The following is a 6,946-nucleotide window of genomic DNA, read 5'->3' on the forward strand; positions in this document are numbered from 1 at the left end:
CGGCTGGGCGTGGTGGTTCAGCCTGTAATCCCAACACTGGGAGGCTGAGGCAGGTGGATCATTTGACGTTAGGAGTTAGAGACCAGCGTGGCCAACATGGTGAGACTCTATCTCTACTAAAAGTACAAAAATTAGCCAGGCATGGGGGCAGATGCCTGTAATCCCAGGTACTTAGGAAGCTGAAGCAGGAGTATCACTGGAACCCAGGAGGTGAAAGTTGCAGTGAGCCAAGATCCTCCACTGCACTCCAGCCTGGGTGACAAGGTGAGACTGTCTCAAAAACAAAACAAAACAAAAAAAGTGGTTTCTGCTTTCCACGCCACCCACAGTTCTGGATTCCCATCATAACTTAAAGGGAACCTTTCACAACTTCCAGAGTCCCTGATGTCCTGCAAATGGAGGATGTCCTTAAGTTCTGCAGCAGGAACCCACTTAGGTGGCACCAACCTTGGCTTCTAAATGGAACAGCACATCTACAAAAGGAAAAGTGATGGCATCTACATCAGAAATCTGAAAAGGACCTGGGAGAAACTTCTAAGGGCAGCTCGTGCCATTGCTGCCATTGAAAACCCCACTGATGTCAGCGTCATATCTTCCAGGAATACTGGCCAGAGAGTGGTGCTGAAATTTGCTGCTGCCACTGGAGCCACCCCAGTTGTTGCTGCTTCACTCCTGGGACCTTCACCAACCAGATCCAGGCAGCCTCCCAGGTGCTACGGCTTCTTGCGTTTACTGACCCCAGGGTTGACCATCAGCCTCACACAGAGGCATCTTATGTTGACCTTCCCACCATTGCTCTGTGTCACACAGATTCTCCTCTGCGCTATGTGAACATTGCCATCCCATGCAACAACATGGGAGCTCACTCAACGGGTTTAATGTGGTGGATGATGGCCAGGGAAGTTTTGCGCATGTGTGGTACCATTTCCCATGAACACCCGTGGGAGGTCATTCCTCATCTCTACTTCTACAGAGATCCTGAAGAGACCGAAAAAGAAGAGCAGGCTGCTGCTGAAAAGCCTGTGACCAAAGAGGAATTTCTGGGTGAATGGACTGCTCCAGCTTCTGAATTCACTGCTACCCAGCCTGAGGTTGCAGACTGGTCTGACGGCGTGCAGGTGCCCTCTGTGCCTATTCAGCAGTTCCCTACTGAAGACTGGAGCACCCAGCCTGCCACGGAAGACTGGTCTGCAGCTCCCACTGCTCAGTCCACTGAATGGGTCAGGGCAACCACTGAATGGTCTTAAGCTGTTCTTGTACCGGCTCTTAAGCAACATGGAAGTAAGGTTGATGGAAAATAAACATCAGTTTCTAAGAATGAAAAAAAGAAGTGGTTTTCCCTGGGGAGAGGGATTAATAGAGAAGAGGTAAAGAGAAGCATGTTCACTTTTTTTTTTTTTAATTTTTCATTGGATTTTAGGTTTTGGGGTACATGAGCAGAGCATGCAAGACAGTTGCATAGGAACACACATGGCAGTGTGCTTTGCTTTCCTTTTCCCCTTCACCCACGTTTGGCATTTCTCCCCAGGCTATCCCTCCCCACCTCCCCCTCCCACTGGTCCCCCCTTTTCCCCCCTATAGACCCCAGTGTTTAGTACTCCCCTTTCTGTGTCCATGTGTTCTCATTTGTCATCACCTGCCTATGAGTGAGAATATGTGGTGCTTCAATTTCTGTTCTTGTGTCAGTTTGCTGAGGATGATGTTCTCCAGATTCATCCATGTCCCTACAAACGACACAAACTCATCATTTCTGATTGCTGCATAATATTCCATGGTGTATATGTGCCACATTTTTCCAATCCAGTCTATTATCAGTGGGCATTTGGGTTGATTCCAGGTCTTTGCTATTGTAAACAGTGCTGCAATGAACATTCGTGTACATGTGTCCTTAGAGTAGAACGATTTATAGTCTTTTGGATATATACCCAGTAATGGGATTGCTGGGTCAAATGGAATTTCTATTTCTAAGGCCTTGAGGAATCGCCACACTGTCTTCCACAATGGTTGAACTAATTTACACTCCCACCAACAGTGTTAAAGTGTTCCTTTTTCTCCACATCCTCTCCAGCATCTGTTGTCCCCAGATTTTTTAATGATCGCCATTCTAACTGGCGTGAGATGGTATCTCAATGTGGTTTTGATTTGCATGTTCACTTTTTACCACGTGTAAGAATACGTATTTTTAATTCATTATAAGCATAAATACCTTATATAAAGTTTTTAAAATTTTTGTACAGACAAGGTCTCATTCTGTTGCCCAGGCTGGGGTACAGTGGCACAATCACAGCTCATTGCAGCCTCAAATTCCTGGGCTCAAGTAATTCTCCTGCCTCACCTTCCCAAATAGCTGGGACTATAGGCACGGGCCACTATGCAGAGCTAATTTTTTAAAACTTTTTTTCAGCCGGGAGCAGTGGTTCACACCTGTAATCTCAGCACTTTGGGAGGCTGAGGTGGGTGGATTGCTTGAGCCCAGGAGTTCGAGACCAGCCTGAGTAACATAGCAAAACCCTATCTCTACTAAAAATAACAGAAATTAGATGGACGTGGTGGCACATGCTGTAGCCCCAGCTACTCGGGAGGCTGAGGCAGGAGAATTGCTTGAACCTAAAAGGCAGAGGTTGCAGTGAGCAGAGATTGCGCCACTGCACTCCAGCCTGGGCAACAAAGTGAGCCTCAATCTCAAAAAAAAAGATTTGTTTTTTCACTCGACATTTTCCCACTTTCACTCCAATCTGATTTTTTTTTTTTTTTGCCTCAGCACCCAAGTCAACATGAAGAACGGGCATCTACCGTGTACCAGGCACTGTGCTTGGTGCTTTTGTACTTTTTATTGCTTAGTTCTCCCAACAACAAACTCTGCAAGACAGGTGCTATGATCCTCATATTCCACTGAAAGGACAGATTCAGAGAAGTTAAAAAGTAGCTTCAGGTTGTGCCACTTGTAAGTGACAGAGCTGGAGCTTGACCCTGTGTCTGACAACCTCTAAAGTCCACATCCTTTCCAATAATCCGCACTTCCTCAAAACATGTATTTATATGTCTCGTGTCTATATCATTTCCGTCCAGGTCATTCCACAGTAAATGCTTGGAATGTAGAGATCAATGAAGTCTGGTATGCAAATGGTACTCTCATTCCATCACCTTTTTCTTGAGTTGTGTTTAATGTTCACACAGCAAGCTGTGAGGTTGTCCGAACATGAAGATTTCCCTAATATAAAGCCACATTGATTCTGTTCTGGTAGAAAGAACATTTGTGTTCAGGATGACCAGATATAGCAGTGGTAGCCGAAAGAAGAGGCAGGAGGGTGCCGAAATCTCAGTTGCCTGCGTGGTGGCTGATGTTCCTGAAACCCTACTTTGGTCAGCTTTTCATTTCCTTAGAATGTGAAGTATTTTTAACCTGCTGCTGGAATTCTGTTCATCTCACGAAAGGAAGACTCATCACACTCTTAGCTAGGCTGTGATAATAAACCAGAAGAAAGACTGAATGCGGTGGCTCATGCATGTATCTCAGCACTTTGGGAGGCCGAGGTGGGAGGATCACTTGAGCCCGGGAGAGACCAGACTGGGCAATGTAATGAGACTCTGTCTCTTAAAAAAAAAATTAGCTGGGCATGGTGGCACATGCCTGTAGTCCCAGCTACTCTGGAGGCTGAAGTGGGAGGATCACTTGAGCCCAGGCGTTGGAGGCTGCAGTGAGCTAGCTATGATCGTGCCACTGCAGTCTAGCCTGGGTAACAGAGCAAGACTCAGTCTCTTAAATAAACAAGTAAATCAAAGCAGAAGGAAAGAATTGTTCTGATGCTGACAGTACTGGAATACTCCTACGGCTAGATTTGCCTGAGGTTAGCCAAGAAAACGAATATATTTCCCAGATTTAATAAGAGTATAAAAAAGAGCATAAACAAATGCTCATTGGAAAGGAATAAAGTATTTAAAAGTCTTTAGAAATGCAAAACTTTCTGTGAGATCTTCCGACTTTCTCTTTTTTTTCCTGAGATGAGGTCTCACTCTGTCATCCAGGCTGGAGTGCAGTGGCACAATCTCGGCTCACTGCAACCTCCAACTCCCAGGCTCAAGCAATTCTCCCAACTTGGCCTCCCAAGTAGCTGGGACAACTGATGCATGCCACCATGCCCAGCTAATTTTTCACATTTTGGTAGAGACGGGGTTTCACCATGTCGCCAAGGCTGGCCTTGAACTCTTAGCTCAAGTGAACTTCTAGGCCTCCCAAAGTGTTAGGATTACAGGTGGGAGGCAGCATGCCAGGCCCCTACCCTACTTTTCTTTCTTGCTTGCCTTTTTTTTTTTTTTTTGAGACGGAGAGGCTCACTCTCTCACCTAGGCCAGAGTGCAGTGGCACGGTCTCAGCTCACTGCAGCCTCAACCTCCCAGGCTCAAGCAATCCTCCCACCTCAGCCTCCCAAGTAACTGGAACCACAGGCGCATGTCACCACACCCAGCCAATTTTTTTTTATTTTATTTTTTACTTCTAATAGAGATGAAGTCTCACTATGTTGCCCAGGCTGGTCTCCAACTCCTGGGTTCAAATGATCCTCCCACCTCAGCCTCCCAAAGTGCTGAGATTACAAGGATGAGCCACTGTGCCTGGCCTGATCCTCCTACTTTTCAAGTTCTAGATTAAATAACCTGCGTAATTCAACAGAAGCAAAAGAAATAAGATTGTTCATTCAATAGAAACAAGGATGGTTGCTTGCGGCTTTAGGATTACTGACGTACTAGCATGATTCCCAAGTCTCTGCTTGGGATATGAGTTTGACTGAGAACTTCTAGTAATAATGAACTAAGAGACCAGATTTTTTTTTTTATTGCAAGACACATTTTTCTCTATATTTTCCTTCAAAATAACTTCTATTTCTTTTGCTGCTGTTAATCACTAAGTGACGAATGTCTATTGGGAAGAGGTTGAAAAACATTGAATAAAGACAGATACAAAAATCACACTTATTACTAGTTAAAATGACCAATCAATAGCTTGATGTCACCTTCCTAGGTCAATGTGTATGTGAATATATTTTCAGGGTTCTTGGCTTGCTTTATTATTGTGCTGAATCTACTATTTTCTACTTTTTTGCTTAACAGTTTGTTTTGAATATTCTCTTATATTATTAAGTAATCTTCTCTAATATTAAAATAATCAATGGAAGAAATGAAGAAATAAAATGTTTAATATTAAGCGTAAGGCTCATGTTAACTGAGCTACATCCAATTTCACCAGCTTCAGGACACAATAAAGCCAAATGTCTCTTGTTTTGGAGTTTTTGTTTTGTTTTGTTTTGTTTTGGAGACAGAGTCTGTCATGCTGTCACCCGGGCTGGAGAGCAGTGGCACAATCTTGGCTCGCTGCAGCCTCTGCCTCCCAAATTCAAGCAAGCCTCCTGCCTCAGCCTCCCACATAGCTGGGATAACAGGTGCACACCCCTATACCCAGCTAATTTTTGTATTTTCACCATGTTGGCCAGGCTGGTCTCAAACTCCTGACCTCAAGAGATCCCCCGCCTCAGCCTCGCAAGGTGCTGGGGTCCCCATGCCCAGCCATCACATATCTCTTCATAGTCGAATCAAGGTTTTCTGAAACTTCGCCTTGTCAGTTGAATAATCTTTTTCTCCTCTTTGTGAGTCTTCTCTCTCATTATAACTTGAAGAACCCCAAGAGTGCTTCAGGTAAGAGATGAGTCCGGGCTACCACCACCTCAGGTGAAAAACAGCTGAAAGCTCTACATGAGCTAGGGATTGCCAGCTGCTATAACAAACCTCCACATTTGAGTGGCCTAACGCAGCAAAAAGTTATTTCTTACTTGCTGAAGGGTTCAAACCTGTGTTCCCTGCTGGGTGGGGAGGGTGATGGGGAGCAGCTCTGATTTTGCTCTCTCTAGACACTGGCATCAGCCAGCAGAAAAGGGAAATGCCCGGAGGATCCCCACATGAGATCCTCACGGGGCTTCCACCACACCCCACTGGCAGGAGTCAGTTCCACGGCCATACCTCACTGCCAGGCTGCTGGGAAACGTGGTATGACTCTGTGCCTAGGAAGAAGAGAACGTGAATTTTGATAAGTACTATTTCTATTGCTATTTCTGTTACCTTCTACTCTTTGGGCACCAAATGCAGACAGTCCTTACTTGTAATTTTTCAACTAGTTATTTTTTTACTTTATGGTAGTGCAAAAGCAATATGAATTCAGTAGAAACAGTACTTCAAATACTCATACAGCCATTCTGTTTTTCATTTTCCATATGGTATTCAATAAATTACGTAAGATATTTAACACTTTCATACAAAATCAGCTTTGTGTTAGATGATTTTGTCCAACTGGGACAAACGGAAGTGCTCTAAGCCTGTTTGAGGTAGGCTAGGCTAAACCACGGTTTCTGTAGCTTAGTTCTATTCAATGCATTTTCAACTTACTGCAGGTTTACTGGGAGGTGGCCCCATTGTAAGTGAAGGAGCATCTGTTCTTGTTGCAGCGTTCCTCCTACACCAGAGAGCACACCCATTCCTCCACTGCCTGCAGCTCATCCTCCAGAACCTTGCTCTGATTCAGTTTTTGTCCTCAGGTTTCCACAGGGACTTCCGCAGTCCAGCGAGCTATGAACTACAATTTAAGTCATCTCTCATTCTCTTTTTCCAAGCACTGATGACAAAGACAAGTAAATCACAGTGCCAGACCTTCAGGGATCCAAACACACATCTCTATGTTCAATCATCATGAAGTATGAAAACTCTGACTAAAAGCATGTGCCAGGCTCAGCTGGAGCTCCAGGGAGAAAAAAACCCATGCCTGAGAAGGTGGGAGAAGGTTCTCCTAAGGAAATGACATTGGAGTTAAGCTTGAAGACTGAATTGGGGTTTTCCATGATGCCACAGAGCCAAAGGATTTTCCAGCCTCAATAAACACTATGTAGAAAGTAGTAACAGATAA

General features: G+C 44.7%; 1 pseudogene; it reads left to right on the forward strand.

The window, feature by feature from the left end:
- The first annotated feature begins 384 nt into the window (after positions 1–384).
- LOC100400896 (small ribosomal subunit protein uS2 pseudogene) lies at positions 385–1,247 on the forward strand (annotated as a pseudogene).
- The last annotated feature ends 5,699 nt before the right edge of the window (positions 1,248–6,946 follow it).

The sequence above is a fragment of the Callithrix jacchus genome, chromosome 7 (assembly GCF_049354715.1).
Source record: "Callithrix jacchus isolate 240 chromosome 7, calJac240_pri, whole genome shotgun sequence".
Classification (NCBI taxonomy): Eukaryota; Metazoa; Chordata; class Mammalia; order Primates; family Cebidae; genus Callithrix; species Callithrix jacchus.